This window comes from Centruroides sculpturatus, unplaced genomic scaffold (assembly GCF_000671375.1).
Source record: "Centruroides sculpturatus isolate CEXI.00-Female unplaced genomic scaffold, Cexi_2.0 scaffold1094, whole genome shotgun sequence".
In the NCBI taxonomy this organism is placed as follows: domain Eukaryota; kingdom Metazoa; phylum Arthropoda; class Arachnida; order Scorpiones; family Buthidae; genus Centruroides; species Centruroides sculpturatus.
In genome coordinates, this window is record NW_019385596.1 from 280,881 (window position 1) to 298,408 (window position 17,528).

The following is a 17,528-nucleotide window of genomic DNA, read 5'->3' on the forward strand; positions in this document are numbered from 1 at the left end:
GAATCGTCTTTAAGCAATAGCAATTTTTTCTTTTTTTTTCCACGTGTAGTATAGAAATTTGTAATAAAATACATAATGCGGTTATAATAAAATATTGTGTGATTATTTTCATATAATTAAAATTAATATTTATTTATTTTTTAGAGAATACGAGGGAAGCGGCGCTTCCTTCGCTTCTAATGACGGCACGCCACTGGTAAAAAGTATTTGATAGATTTCATAACTTTGCATATGTAATGTGAAAGAGTCCTAAACCTATCATGAAAATTTTTACAGACCACTAATTTTGAATCTCAGAAAAATTATCATTAAATAAAGCAGATTTCCCATTAAACAAAATATTTGTTTCTGTTATAATCACATTATTTTCTTTTCACTTGTATAGAGTTTATTATGTTAAATAAAGTAAAATTTGAAAGCCACTTTTTATATTTTTTTATTACTCGATTTTTATCCTCTTTTGGGAAAAAGGTTTGCCATTGCTGGATTACAGTATGATAAGTACCTTATTCATTCTCCACAGACTTTATTTCATAGGCGAATTCGGAATATTTGCTAATGTTTTCAGTGTGTGTATTTAGTATTTGATATAACTAATATAATATATGTGATTTTGTTTTGTTTGTTAATGAATGCGATATCTGGTTGTTGTGATGGATTGCTTTGTTTGTGATATGTTTTATGTGTTGTTTTTATGACTGTTTGGAATGTGTATTTGTAGTATGGTTGCTGATAGTGTAATTACTTGCAAACTTTTGATATATTATGTTTGCTATTTGGTTATGTCACTGTAATTCAGTCTGTTTATGCTAAAAGCCTGCACCCTGATGTTATGCATTATATAGTTTCATACTTGATTTGGATTTTCTACAAGTGATATGTGTGACTGTTGTCTTTTAAAATGTGCTTTCTGTAATTTTTGTATTCATGACATGGTCTTGTATGGTGATCCCATAATAACCCTTCTGTTTCCAAAGATGCATACATGAGCCAGCCAGCAGTTCGACACAATTTTGTCAATGTGATTCTGGCTGAGTTTATTAGGATGCTTATTGTGGAGTTTCTGAGCTCAAGACTGCCTGATAGTTAATATACATTTTGTATACTTTATTAGATTTAGGTAAGTATTGTGTAAGTTTAATGGTGCATTGTTTTGTCTGTGACAAATCATTACTTGGTACAATTGTGTTTTTTCTTGTTTTTTCATAGAAAAGCTCTTGGAGTGTCTGTAATTTGTTTGTAGTGAAGACTTGAATATATCTGTAAGGTCTTACAGTGTCCACCCTTTTTGTGAAGAATAATAAGCCTTTGTATGGATGACTTAGAGTGGTTTTTTTTGTATTGTTAATATTATTTTCTTTAAATTTGGTTTTACTTTTGTGTGTTTCCAATGCATAATTCCAAATGAATAAGGGAGTACTGGAATGGCATTGTGTTTGATTGTTTTAAATACATGTATGTGTTTTGAATTGAGTTGTGTCCTTAGTGTTGAATCTAATCTGCTGTTAAATTTTTAGAAAGTCTTATTAAGTAAAAATTATTTCTAAAGTTCAAGAAGTAAGAATTCTAGTTTACAAGGGATGGGCAACCTTTTTCTATGTAAGGAACACATTTAAAACTTTAGAGCTGATGCGGACCTCACACGAGAAAAAAAGAAAAAAATTGCAGGTTAATCACAATTATTTATTCATGGATTTAAATTAAGTATACTTAATTTGACTTCTGAAACTGATATGAATGTAATATATCTAAAAGAATTGATTGATTAGTCACTGCTAGTTTTAAATTAGTTTTGATGTGAGTCTGTTAGCTGATTTTTTTTTTTTAACTTTATACTAAATTCATTTCAGAAAAAACTGTTCATAAACATAAGTTGTAGAAAATAATGATAGAATTTTTGTGGAATACTTCCTTAAGGTGGAAAATTGATATATTTTTAAAATATTTTGTGATGCATGCTGCACAAAATATTAATGCCCCAGGGTCTTTGAGTTGCCCACCCCTGGTTGACAGGATTAATACTGATCAATGAATTAGGATACATTTTATATTTTTGCATTTCAGTTAAATATTTATAATAAATGAATGAAAAATACCATTTTTATTTAAAATAACTTTTATATAAACACAAAAAATAAGAAAATAAGCAAGACATTTGTTATGATTATTTTGTGGTTAAGATCAGACAGAACTAGAGTAGACTTAATGAATCTCTCTGGAAAATTCCTCGCTTAATGTATACAGGTATCCCTCATACAGCATGGTTTGAAAATTGGGGATATACCACTTACAACATGACTTCCAGTTTCACTCTAACATGGTTTTGGATATCCTCTGTATAAAATTTCAGAACTTTTAAGTGTAAACTTCATTATTTGATATTTTTTATTCAAGTAAGAATGTGTGTTTTCTCAAATTTGCGCATGGATTTTGGAATATTGACTTTTTCAAATTATTTTGTGCTTTTCATCAGGTTTACTTTAATGAAAACTGATGGGACAAGGAAGAAAAAATTGCACTAACTTTCTTATCAACCAGGTGTCACTGTTGTTGCTTTTAGACTTTAGCCTTTAAAACTGTCACTGTGTTTTCTTTTTATAGATTAATCTTCATATTTAGTAAAGTTTATTTAAACATTTTTAAGTGTTATTAAACTTTTTTTAACTATAGGTAAGCAGTCATTCTTAAAACGAACGAAATATGGCAGTATCTTGGTACTTGAACAATTCAGTATTCAAAACACAAATTCTGGAAAAAAGTTGTCACTTGATACTAGACTGAACAAATGCAACCCACTAGAACAAATATTCAATTAACAGCAATAAAACAATAAACAATAAAAATAATTTCAATATTTTTATTTTGTCATACATAAAAATTTTTATGGTAAAAATAAAAAAAATTAAGATGTTGCCAATATTTCTGATCAAGCTGAGATGATGACAATACTTCATAAATAGAAAATGCCCTGGTTTAACTAAAATTAATATTAATGCTTAATATTAATACAGTACTTTTAATTGTGATTGTTAATTAATTATTGATTGGGAATAAATTATTAATAACTTTAATAAACATATTTCTCTTACTAATGAAAAAGAATAGTATATTTTTGCTAATTTATGGAATGTAACTCTGTTTTGCATTAGTCCTTTGTTTTGTATAGCATGGATTCACAAAACATGACACTTTTTTGGAATGTAACTACAGTAGAGCATCGATTATCCAACCCCCAATTAACCATCACATCGGTTAACCGACCGTTCTAGTCGGCAAATTTCAAATGTCCTCTAGTGATGTGGCATTACAATATTTGGCTATGCCTTGGCTACTTTAATATTATTTTTGTTAAATTTTTGCATGTTATAGCTGGCATCAATAGCTCGACCATTGAAGGGAGGACAGTATTTAAACGAGACTTAATTTCTAATTATGAGTGGTTGTTTGTTTCATGAGCAATAAAACAATTTAAAAATAATTTTTAACAATACAATAGCGACGATTATTATTTTTAAAAAAAATTTGTTAGGCTAAATATCAATGAAAATTCAATGCGAAGTTGGTTAATAGCAATATACTAATAAACTAATTACATGGGATATACTAATATACTATAGTAATGTATTTTTTTCGTTCTTTTCGGTTATCTGATTTTTTCAGTTATCCGACCAACCTGAGTCCCCAATTGAGTCCGATAATCGATTCTTTACTGTACTGTGTTATACAAGGTTACCTGTATTTGTTTGTTTTGATGTAAGTATTGTGAAGTTGGATGTGTAAATTAGTACTATTCTCCAGTTTTGTTGTGTTTTCTAGCAATGTATTGAATGTTACAAGAAGATCTATTTTGTATAGATATAATGTATGCAATAACTATGAGTGGGATGAAATAGAATGTTTTTTTGTAATCTATGTACAATACAGTTCATTAATATCTGTAATTAATTAACCTGTAGATTTTAGTATTGTTCATGTATTATTTGTAGAATGACTGATCTATCAGTAACTGTTTCTTGTGGTTTGTACAATAGTCTTTGTTGTTCTATGAAAATGTTGTATTGATTCTATCGGATGGTGTATTTTGTTTGGGATGCATAAAGTATGTATTTTATAGTGTGTAGGAAGACGTGATTGGTCTGTATTGTGTAGAGTTCTGTTGTTTTTTAGATTTTATGTATGTGATGGTCTAAGAAATGTTGGCATCTTGTGTGATTGTTGATTGATTGTGTAATATATTTAGTTATTATTATTATTTTTTTTTCAATATATAAAAAAAACCGCACCATAAATATATACATATATCTGTTACTTATACAATTTATTTTACTAAATATCGCTTTTGGTAGCTGTTATTATGATCTATGTATGTATGTCTCTTTAATCCGAAATTAAGTTCGGTAGACTATCATTACAGCTTTCAGGTTACACACTTCTTTCATTGGTGCCACATATGCATTTCGGACTTATATAAATGTTAAGTTTCTCTTCAGTGTAATACTATGGTTCTGTCTTCTAAAACCATGGTGTATAATGGGTAACATTGGAAAGATTTTTTAATACAGTAGAGCGTCATTTATCCGAATCAATTGGGGACTGGGGTTGTTCGGATAACTTATTTTTCGGATAACCGATTATGTACGAAAAAATATATTAACCTATCCCGTGTTGAAATTTTTCTCCTTTGCGTGTCGCTTCGCATCGAATTTTCATCGATGTTAAGCCTAATGTAAACTTTTTAAAATAATAATCGTGGCTATTGTATCGTTAAAAATTATTTCTTTATTTTTTTACAAACAAAATAAATATATTGAAAAATATAAATTCAAAAAAAATTATACTTTAGAAGTTATCTAGTATAAAAAACGTTCGATTCAGCATGACACACAGTCCTCAGAACAACACCACACAAAAGTGACAGTGCTGCCAGCTAAAACACATACACAAACATAAAAAAATATTGGAGTAGCCCAAGATATAGCCAAAGACTGCAGTGCCACAGCACTAGCGAAAATTTAAATTTGCCAACTGGAATTATTTTGGATAAACGACGCTCTACTGTACAGCCATTAAAAATTAAGAACTAATTTCAGATTAAAGAGACATACATACATACATAGAACAATTAATTTTAATTTAATTAAATAAGTAAGATAAAAAAAATTATAAGATGATACAAAATAATTTTGTTTCAATTTTATTTCTAAAATTAAAATATAATTTTATTAGCATGCTTTAAATACAACCTCTGGAACAAACTGTTTGAACATTATATAAGAAAATAAAATCATTTAGTTTGAGCTCATTTTACAAGAAAATAAAAATGTAATGGTCAAAACAAAAATGTACATTTTATTCATTGGGTTATTAAGTATTAATCACTTTAATTTCAAATGAATAAACCAAACTATTTCTCCAAAAATGAATTTTTATGTAAAGTAGTATTGGAAAAGTTTTTGAACATACAGGAAGTTGGAAAAAAGTATTTGAACACTGTTCTAAATTTACAGATTTGAGCATTTTAATTTGAGTGGAAGAAATTATTAGCTTTAAGAGGTGTGTTTGCATCATTTTCTAAGTAAGCAGTAATATTTTATCTGTCATTGTTTAAACAATGGCCCCAATCAAAGAATTTAATAATGATGTGAGAAAACAAATTATAAAGCTACTACAAGATGGAAAAAAAACCAAAGAAAAGTTGAAATGTTTGTTGGTGTGTTAGGAATTGTAAATTACACTTTTAAAAAAGGCACAAGACACACAAAAAATTGTATCAGAAGTGGTTTTCCTAAAAACCAGCAAGGATCAAGATCACCTATTGAAAAATGTCTTCCAAACAATTAAATGCAGAATGGATAAAAAATAAAACAAATTTTTGTTACATAACAGTAAGAAATAGACTGAATGAAATGGGGTTTTCATTTGCAAAGCAAAAAAAACCCCATTCTGACCAAGAAACAAAAAACAATCATTTAAAATAGTCTGTCGACAGTACAAAAATTAGACCATAAAGACTGGAAAAAGGTTATTTTTTTAATGAGAGTCATATGCATTGGATGTGGTGGTGATGCAGGAAAATTCATTTGGAGATGTCAGATGAGAAATTTAACAAAGATTGCCTGAATATAAACACTAAGTTTCCAACAAGTTTAATTATTTGGAGATGCATGTCAGCTATTGGGTCTGGAAATATATGTATTCTTAATGAGGCTAATAGCAAAAGTATATGAGGAAATTTAGAATAATTTTTGATTCCAACAATTGAAGATCATTTTGATAATATTGACATTGTTTTTCAGGATGATAATGCCAGATATCATCAAACCAAATGAAATAAAGTATTTTTGAACTCTAAGGGCTTCCAAATGGCCCAAATTGAAAATTATGGCAAAGTTGAAAATGCGGGTTGTTGAAAAGGTACCAACTATTATAATAAAGATGAGCTTAAAAAGTCATTAAAATTAGCTAGAGTGAAATAAATTCAACAAATTAATTTTTACAGTACCAAGATGCATAAAAGATGTAATAAGATCAAGAGGAGGACCAACAAAATATTAACTTCTGTTATTTTGCATGTGATCCTTTTATTATTATTATTCAAATTCTTTTTTGGGAAAATGGTTTGATTTGCTCATTTGAAATAAAAGTGATTAACACTTAATAACCCAATGAATAAAATGTACATTTTTGTTTTGACTGTTACATTTTTATTTTCTTGCAAAATGAGCTGAAACTAAACAATTTTATTTTGTTTTACATATAATGTTCAAATACTTTTTACCAGGTGTTGTAGATGTTTTTCCTTTATAGGTTCTATCTTGTTGCTTTGGACTGTTAATAAATACAGTAGTCCCACGTTATATCGTGCTTGTTGGAAATAAAGCAAAAGCACAATATTACTGAGTACAAAAAATTGTGGGCTTATACTAAACATATTATACATGTGATGAAATCTCTATTCTGTATTCTTTGATCAGCAAGTGTTTCTGATATAAAATAAGATTAAGTTTTACAATACTGAATTTTATTGGTGGTTATATCATATTAAATGACGCATATGTAAACATTGATACCACGAACGCCCATTTAGCATTATTGTTTATTTAACAATGACATTTAAAGACAAATACTGTCCATATAAAAACAAAATATCAGTTGCTATTTTATTATATAGTACTATATTTCATAATAAATTGCTTATTAAAAATTTGTGTAATTTATATTTTTCAATAAAAATCATAAATACAGTAATTGAAAATTTAAAAAATAAATATTGAACATATAATAGAACGTCAAAACTTATAAAATTACAAAGAGTAAAGATTTTTTAAAAAGCAAAATAAAGTTACTACTGTGTAAAAATTTTAGAACTTTCTGTTCAGAAGTAAAGAAATATTTTCCTTACACATTATGCAGTGAATTCGAAATTTCACACCTTTATGTGAATTGAGTCAAAACCATCAATTCATATAAGGTGTGAAATTTTGAATTCACAGAAACTTTAAATGAGGAAACAGTACTTAAAACCACACTGCCCTTTTCATACTGCAAAACAGAAAAACAATTCATTACTTGCCACTAAAACACTCAAAATCGCATAAGACCTCAGCAAAACTATAAAAATAATATTCCAATGGATTCCAGGGCATAGGAGCCACCTGGGTAATGAGACAGCAGATCAGCTAGCAAAGACAGTAGCTTCAGCAAATACTCCAATTATTTATAAAAGAATCCTCCTACAGGAAATAAAAAAGGAAATCAAATAAATTCTTGTGGACAAGTGGCAAAATGAATGGATCAAGTCAGAGACAGGATGCCAAACCTTCTCCTTTATATCCAATTTAATAACAAAGAAAAAAAACAACCTCTTTTTGAATTGACTCAAACTTTAACGGGTCATGGTAACTTCGGATTATACTTGTTTAGATTCAAAAAGGACAATAGTATCTGTAAAATCAACAATAGTGAAGACAATGTTTATCACTTTTTATTCGAATACACCAGGTTTAGTGACAATCACGAGACTCTCTTTAGAGACTGTCTTACCTATGGCAACAAATGATCTCCTGAAGAAAAGAATTTAATAAACAAGAAGGAATTGTATAGAAGTTTGACGAACTTTATAACTAGAACTAAAAAACTGACAGTGAATCAAAGCTTTAGCAACTTTACTATAAATGATGATAACAGTGAATCATTTATAACAGCAACAACAGAAGAGGATCAGAACTCAGGAGAGGACAACTGGCCAACAGGTAGAGAAGACTTCAGTAGTGATGAAGAACATTTTTAGTGTCTTAAAACTCTCTACCATGTTTATTAATTAATGTGTTTGTTTAGAACACTTGTATCAGTCAAACTTATTGTATTATAATATTTGTCTTTCTGATTGTACTGTACTTGTAATCATAAACTTTATAGCCAGAATTAAAAATGGATAGTGACTCAAAGCTCCAGCAAACTACTTACAAGTGATAGAAACAATTTATCACCTATAATGTCAATAACAGAAGAGAACCAGAACTTACCAGAACCAAAAAACTGACAGTGCACCAAAGCTATACCAACCTACCTTCAGAGGTTAGAAACAATGTATCAACTATAACAGCAACACCAGAAGAGAACCAGAACTCAGAAGGACAGCCAACCAATGGGTAAAGAAAACTACAGCAATAACAAACACTTTTAGTGTCTCAAAATCCTCTACCAAGTTTAATAATTAGTATGTTCATTTATAACAATTGTTTATAAGGTTTCCATTGTAAGGCAAAACCAGCCATTCACACTCAATGTTTTTTTTTTTTTATTTTGTTTCTTTGTTTGTACTTGTAATTGTTATTTTTAAAATTTTAACACAATTCGGGTGCTTGTGGGCACTCCCCCTTCCTTCCTTTCATCCTTACTTCCCTATCCTCCTTTCTTCACCACTTCATTCTACACTCTATCTCTTCTCCCTTCCTTCCATTTCCTTAGTTAGGGCTAAGTCAGCCATTAAATGACAGGCAGTCCTCTAATTCCTTTATTAAAAATAAATAATGTAAAGTACTTAAAACCAATAACTAAACAACTTTTAATATTAAAAGGTGACATAAATGATAATTGATCTGTCCATTTGTTTTGCTTATTTAGATCTTGACAAATTTATTGTTTTATCTGCAGTAGTAGTTTCAAGGATAATTGTAGGAATAAAATACTGTATTTTGTTGCAAAATGAAATTTAATGGCAATTGATATTTTAAAATTTATTGATTCAAGTTCTTTTAAAATTTGGGGACCAAAAAAATCACAATACTGTATGTCCAAATCCCCAATATAATGAGGCGTAATATCACGAGGAACTAATTATATAAAATAATGATGATAAATTTATTAAATTCTTTAATAAATTTAAATAATAATTTTTTTAATTTAAATATCTTATGATAACTTATTACTATTTAAACTAGTAATATTTAACTGTTATATTTAGGAAGAAATGACGTGACTAATCTCTTCATCTCTTGGTATATTTTTTAAATAATGAATGAAAAGTGATTTAAAAATTATCTGAGTATATAAGTTTTTTTAACAATGAAGTAATGAAAAATGGGTCATCCATGAGATATAAATCTGTTTGATGACCTAATTTGTTTTTTCTACCTGAGAGATGTACTGTATTTTGCTATGTGAATTAAATTACTCTAGTTTTCTAAGTTTTTTAATTTATTAAAAGCAGTTATAAAGCATAAAATAGTTATGAAAATTTGAATAAAAAGAAACAAAATTGGAATATTTTAAGTGTAAAATTTCTATAATAAAATTACAGTAGAGCCTTGATTATCTGACCCCCGATTAACCGACACCTCGGTTAACCGACCGTCCTAGTCGGCAAATTTCAAATGTCTGCTAGTGATGTGGCGCTATAATATTTGGCTGTCTTGGCTACTTTAATATTATTTTTACGTGTTTTAGCTGGCAACACTCATTCGACCATGAAAGGGAGCCAGTATTTAAACGAGGCTTAATTTTCTAATTTTTAACGATACAATAGCGACGATTATTATTTTAAAAAATTTTTGTTAGGCTTAACATCGATGAAAATTCAATGGGAAGTAGGTTAATAGCGATATACTAATATACTAATTATATGGGATATAATAATATACTACACTAATAATGGATTTTTTCATACTTTTCGGTTATCCGACTTTTCAATTATCCGACCAACCCCAGGCCCAATTGAGTCGGATAATTGAGGCTCTACTGTATCTATATATTTTTGATGAATTTATGATTTCATTTAATTTAAAATTAGGGACATTTTAATTAATTGTTTACAAAATATAAGGAATTAGATGATTGTTTGATCAAATATATTTATAATCTTTCTTTAAAGATAATAAAATAATTTTAACTGATAATTATCAATAATACATAACTTTCCTAAATTTATAGAAATAGTTCTCAGTTAATGTGTTTTCATCATTTTGCAGTTTATTAATTTTAGACATTTTCTGTATTACAAGCCTTCTCTTTGATATAATGCACGGAAAGTCACTAGCAGGTGTTGCTTGGAAAGTATCCTAATCCATCCTTGTGCTCAGTTTCTCAGTCTATCCTAGACTGGTCTTGAATTGATGTCATAGCATTTATTTGATTTTTTGGAATAATTATTATTAACTGATTTTCTCTTTATTATAACACAAGAAGTGTAGTTATAATCTTGGGTCTTATAAGACCTAATATGGATTCTCAAACTTTTAAAAGTTTTTAGAAAAAATTAAATGGACGTTGTTAAATATCAATGGACATTAATAAAGACAATTTAACTAAACACATGGAGGAATGGAATGAAAAAAACATCAGTTTAGCTGAAAAATTGGTTAAATATTTAATGGAATGCACAGAAAGAATTTTCAATTTCAAGGATAATTTGATAGAATTAGTCCTTTGTTTTCCAGAAACTATGGCTTCTGTAGAAAGAATATTTTTGGGCTGCAATTTGAAAAAATTTGTAAACGTATAGATTCTCACTGTTGACTGTTCATCTGTCTTTCTTTAATGTTGAGAATGGAGTTATCAGATAAAAGAGACAGATAAAATCTGAGACCAGATGTGGAAACCTTAGGAGTTGGAAGCTCCGTATTATTTATATATAAACATCCAATGAAAACTGGAATTCACATTGTTTCAATTCAAAACATCTCCTAAAAGCCATTACTATTGGGTTGTTTGGAAAGTAAGTTCGTTTTTTTTTTCTGTGGAAAAAAAAACAACATTTTTATAATAAATAAATATTTTATTGAATTATATGTCGACCATTTTGGTCAAATACCTGTTGTCATCGTTTCTGGTAATAGCATGATTTCACATTCATAAAAATTTTGATCGTTGCTTACAAAAAACTGATACAAGTGATTTTTGACATTGTCATTTCAAGTAAATGTCTTACAGTTAAAAAAGTTTGTGTAGACCAGAACAAGTAATAATTTGAGTGTGCTCGATATGGCAAATATGGTTGATGTGATAGCACATCCCATCTAAGTTATAACAGTTTCTGATGAGTTACCAAACTTGTATGAAATTTGACATTGTTGTGGTAAAACACTACACCTGTTTTGTTGATCAATTCTGGCCGTCTTTTCTGTTTGATGATATTACTCAATTTCTTTACTTGATTGCAGTACACTTTCGAATCAATTGTTAAATTGTCTGGTAAAAGCTTTTAAAAAATTTCCTTAAAATCCCACCAAAAAGAGCATCTCTCCTTAAGAACATGTGGAACCCATATATCAAGCTTTGAAACGAAACCAATTTGTTTCAAGTAATCATAAATGGTTCAATTTGACAAATTTAATCTCTTAGTGATTTCATGTGTTGTTAATCAGCAGTTTGCTTCAATCAGTACCTTTATTTTGTTTTCATTGTCTGGCCATCCAGAATGTGGTGCATCTTCAATATTGAAATTGCCAGAATGAAATTTTGTAAACCAGTTTTGGCACCATCATTCTGTCAGTACATCTTCTCCATATATGTCACACAATTTTTTTCTCGCTTGAACAGCATTCTTACCTTTTCAGTAATAAAAGAGCAAAATATGCTGAAAATGCTGCTTTCGATCTTCCATATTTGATGGGACACAAAAAATAAACAATTGCACAAAATCAAACAAAATTTTTTACAAATAAGTCTTAAAATGCTAGCTGTCAAAATATATAATGATAATATGGTTTAGAATGAAAATGGCGGGAGAAATACGACTAATCCATCTAGTGGTAAAAAAAAACAAACTTTCTGAACAACATATTAGATGGCCACATGATTCTGTTGTGAAAGGAAAAATATGATGTACAGGGGCAAGGCACTAATAATTTGAGGAGGAGAGCATTTTTCAATTAAATAAATTAAAAATTGTAGCCCAGCATTATGACGATGTCACAATAAATAATTGCTTGTTACTTATGAATTCCCTGTATTAAAAAAGAGAAGCTGAGATTACATATTGAAACTATGAAAGTAATGCTAATTATATAGCAAAATTGTGACATTTTTCATTTTTGATTCTCACCCTGTGGACACTAAGAGTTTTTCCATACTCATTGTGGATGACCAGATGGATGAGCAATTAAAGTGTCAGCCTACCTGTCATTCTAGAGCAGTGATTTTCAACTGGTGTGTCCTGAGAGGATTGTAGGTGTGCTACATAAGTTTTTGAAGATTATTAAATAAATTATTTTTGAAACAAGCCCAAAGAACAATAAGTACACATATCAAAATTAAAACTTCTTTAAATTGATTATATGAGTTTTTTATTGTTATAATAAATAAGCATATACATAATGTAGTAAAAAATATATATTCATAAGCAAATTTATATATGCCTAACTAACACTGGGTTATTTCATTTAAAATGAAATTTTTTAAATATCAAAACTATCTGTAATTGCCCACATTTAGTTCAAATTATTTTAACTTAGAAATAACATGACATTGGGCAGGTTTCTAAAGGCAATTATTATTCCACTTTTAAATGAAAATCAAGACTTAATGTTAATTGCTTTTCTTTATGTAAATGAAAATTATTAATTTAAATAATTATTGTGTTAACTTGCTGCTAATTTAAGGAACAACAATACTGTTTTATTTAATTCATAAAAAGAATTAGGTTAAGTGGCAAGGTAATATGGCGATAGAATTTTAACAAACACAACTTTAAGGTGATTTTTTTCTGTGTAAATTTGTCCTACAGAAATTTAATTACAGGTTCAAGTATGCTGTGAGATAAAAAAAAAAAAAAGGTTGAAAAACACTATTCTAGAGCATAAGAGTGGATGTAACTTCCTGGCAACCTTGGGATTCCTATTTTTTAGGCATTTTTAAAAAATTTTTTAAATTATAATTTTTTTTTAATTAGTATTTTTCTCCCTTATTACTTGTTTCTAAATACTGAAAGCAATTTAAACCAAAGGAGGTCATACTGACTTATCCCCAGTGTTTAAAAATTTCCCAAAAAGTCCATCATAAAATAGATTGCAATGAGATCTTTTATGAAAATGTTAATTTATATTCATATACAGTATGTAGGTAATGTGCTGGTTAGTGACTACATTATAATTATTTTTTAACTGACTGGAAATTTTTGAATTTGTATTGTTTTACACTTCTGTATTCTAAAACTTATTTAACAATTACATATTGTGCACTGTGTTCCTTGGAGCACCCTGAAAGTTGGGGTTCCTGGACCCAAGTCCTATTAGCCTGCTACTATCTGAGGGACTTGAGAATGAATCCAGATGGATGAAAAACTTCAGGAATTTTTTGGGGAGTAGTTCCTCCTGGATATATTGGGCCTCATCTCCCATCACCCAACCACTCCATTGTGGGCCAAGTCAAACCCAAAATAGGCTTGATAAAAAAAGCACTCTTAGTGACCACAGGACAGAAAGTAATTAAACAAAACTCATGGTGGGCTTGATTAAACCCAAATATGGATGGCCAGGTGATGAAGGATCATCTCAAAAAATTTCTGGGTTTTTTGTCATGTCTGAATTCAATTCCAGATTTCTATAGCAATAGGCTGGTACCTTAACCATCTTGACCATTGCAAAGTTGAATTGTAAATTGCAAGTAAGCAGAACTTATTAAAAATAAAATAAATTAGTTTATCTGAAAAATATGTTTTGGTTGATCCTGGAAAACCTTCTACATCAATCTAACTATTAAACTTTATATCATATTATAATAAAAATAATATTTTTTAGTCATTAGATTTTTGAAAGTAAAAACTTTTAGAGAAATTTGGGTTATTTTTTTAGTACAGATGAAATTTTAATAAACTTATTAAAATTTTGTACTAATCACCCAAGGCTTCTCATCTTGTTTTGGCATTGAGAAGTTATGGTTAGCCCACTGTCAATTTGATTAATTAAAATTTTTTCAGATAGAAACATTTTTCACTTTTATAATTATAAAAGTGAATGATTATATCTGGCAAATATTGCTAATTTTATCTTTGTACTAGAAATATTTTTATATATCTCTAAATAAATTTCATTGGCAAAAAGCTTTTTCAATAAAATATAAACAAAAGATTAAATTAATTTGTCTCTTCTTCAATAAAAACAAAAATATGTTTACCAGAAGGGAAAGAAAGAACCACTTATCTTAGCTATACTTTTCTGTAATAAAATAGTAATCTGGATTAGTTGAATTAATAATTGCTAATTAACACAAGGCATTTTGTTGAAATTTGATGAATAAGCAACTTTGACTGTGTGAAAAGAAGAAAAACCAGTAAACTAGACAGAACCTCATTGTTGTTTCTAATGGGTTACTTATGTGGGCAAGGTGAAAAGTTCTCGGCCTAACCCATAGATGGCGCTACTACAAATGAAAGTACCATCTGGTTATGTTTCCAGACTTGTTACAAAAGTAAATACCAAGTTTGAATTTGATCAGACAAATAGTTTATTTTATACGGCTGTTTAAAGTAAGCATTGTGTGTGTTTTTGACAATGAATAAACTTGAATATCATTCCGTCATAAAATTCTTCGTTTTGGATGGTTTATCGCCAACAGAAATTTATCCAAAGTTGGTAAAAGTGTATAAGAGTCTGCACCTTCATTATCAACAGTAAAAAAATAGGCAGCGGAGTTTAAACATGGTCGTACATCAATTGAAGATGATCCACGTGAAGGATGGCCAAAAACTGCAACTACTGAAGAAAATATCAAGAAGATACACAATATGGTTCTAGATGATTGATGATTAAAGGTGTATGAGATAGCTAAGGCTGTAGGCATTTCAGAAGAAAGGGTAAGGCACATTTTACATGAAGAACTCAGTATGAGAAAGCTTTGCGCAAGATGGGTGTAGCATTTGTTAAATGCTGTTACAAACAAATGAGGAATCAACTTTCTCAGCAATGTTTGCGTTGTTTTAAGAAGGATCCAACTGATTTTCTGTGCAGATTTGTTACAATGGATGAAACATGGGTTCACCACTTTATCCGAGTCAAAACAACAGTCCAAGCAGTAGGTAGAAGCTGGTGGCTCTGCACTGAAGAAAGCAAAGACAATTGCATCGGCTGGAAAGGTTATGGCTAGTGTTTTTTGGGATTCCAAAGGAATTCTTTTAATTGACTACCTGTCAAAGGGTCAAACAATTAATGGGGAATACTACGCACTTCTTCGTGACCAGCTAGATGAAAAAATTAGAGAGAAAAGGCCTGGTTTGCAAAAGAAAAAAATCTTCTTTCACCAGGACAATGCAACCACTCATAAAGGTGCTTTGGCAATGGGAAAATTGAGGGATTTGAAGTATGAATTATTGGAACATCCTCCCTATTTGCCAGATTTGGCTCCCTCTGAATTTCATTTATTCCCAAATCTTAAAAAAAATTTTGGCAGGAAAACATTTTGGGTCAAGTGAAGAGGTGATAGGAGTGGTAAATGAATATTTTGAAGACCTTCCAGAATCGCACTTCAGGGATGGAATACTGTTTTGGAGAAATATTGGACAAAGTGTATTGAACTAAAGGGAGACTACATTGAGAAATAAATGCATTTTTAAAATAAAAAACTCATTTTTTCACTAATTTCACCTTGAACTTTTCACCTTGCCCTCATATATTATAACATAAAATGGTCACTTATGCTGCTTCATTTACGACTCAAAGTCATTCATAAAGAGTTAAAATCATCATAAATGCAAATGCTTGATAATATTAATCATTCAGCCTCAGATGATGAGGATTTGAAAGTGTTTCCAGACAGTAGTACTTGTGCAATGATTAAGTTTTGACTTGTCTACCTTTGAATTGAATAAATAACATGAGTCAAAGGAATATCAAATATATAGATTGGGTCCACAAACACACATAAAATGAAATGAAAATCTAAATTTCCTAGGAAATATATGTAATAATAATTATATATACATTAATGTGCTTTCACTTAACATACTGTTTTCAAGGAGCATATCTACTGTATTAATCTAGTACTATATATATTGTCCATATGTCACATTGCTGTATACTAATAAAACCAGACATATATTCATCAATTTTTAGAAATATTCAGAAAAATATATGTATTTTTTTTAGTAGCAGTTAGTTAGTAATTTAATATATTTTTTTAATACTTCAGAAATGACATTTTGAAATATATGAATTTATAATATTACTTTAATTGTCCTGAAAACATTGTTATGTTTAAATTATAGAAATAAAAAAGGAAAGATAGCAGTTCCTAGCCCAAAGAAAAATGAAAATTCAAGTGCTATGGTGAGACCTATAATTTTAAAAAGATTGAAATTGCAAAAATTGCATGTTTTACAGCAGACTGTTATTAGAGTAAAGAAAAAACTTGAGAAGGATATTCTAATTATAACAACAAAATGTACAGAATTATGAAAGAATTTGAAATGCTTCTGATTGGGATGATAGTAAAATTAAAATATTGGCTCTTTGGAATGAAAAACAATTAGATTATTGAAAGCAATGTTTGGAAGAACATGGAATTTTTGTGTATTTAAGACAATAAAACAGAAATATTTTGGTATAATTGTTGAAGAGTTTATTGACATTTAAAAAAAAAAGAAAAAAGCTGTTGTGAAGGAAAATTAATTGGAATAATTGGAGGCAGATGATCATTAAGAAAAGACAATATAATTGGACAAATGTAATTGATTTTTTTCTATATAAATGTTTATTATAGTTTTGCATTATTATTGGATTTGATTTGATAAAAAATATAAATTGATTTAAATATTATATTTGGTAATATTGATAATAAATTTCATTTTTCAAATTCTTCAGATTTGCATTATGAATGAATCTACAATAGAATTTCTCAATGAATGAATGAATGAATTAAATATGTCAAAAGATCTAAAGAGTTTAATCCAGAATATTTAAAAGAAATAGTGAAATATCCAACCAAAATTAATCTTTAATCTAGTATTTCTGCATTTGATGTACAAAACTTACACACATATTTGAACAGTTAAAATAAATTAGCGTATAAAGTTGAATGAACATGCTGCATTAAAT

At 28.9% G+C, this 17,528-nt stretch overlaps 1 long non-coding RNA gene across 3 annotated transcripts in view; it reads left to right on the forward strand.

Annotated features, from left to right (window-relative positions):
- Positions 1–17,147, forward strand: part of LOC111640426 — a 25,380-nt gene extending 8,233 nt beyond the window's left edge. Inside the window, exon 5 of one of the 3 annotated variants that reach the window (XR_002759273.1) lies at positions 16,700–17,147. This is a non-coding gene — a long non-coding RNA (uncharacterized LOC111640426). Of the gene's footprint in view, positions 1–144; positions 3,042–14,710; positions 14,722–16,699 lie in introns of those variants that run through there. The other 2 variants (XR_002759272.1, XR_002759271.1) reach the window with 2 other exon arrangements.
- The last annotated feature ends 381 nt before the right edge of the window (positions 17,148–17,528 follow it).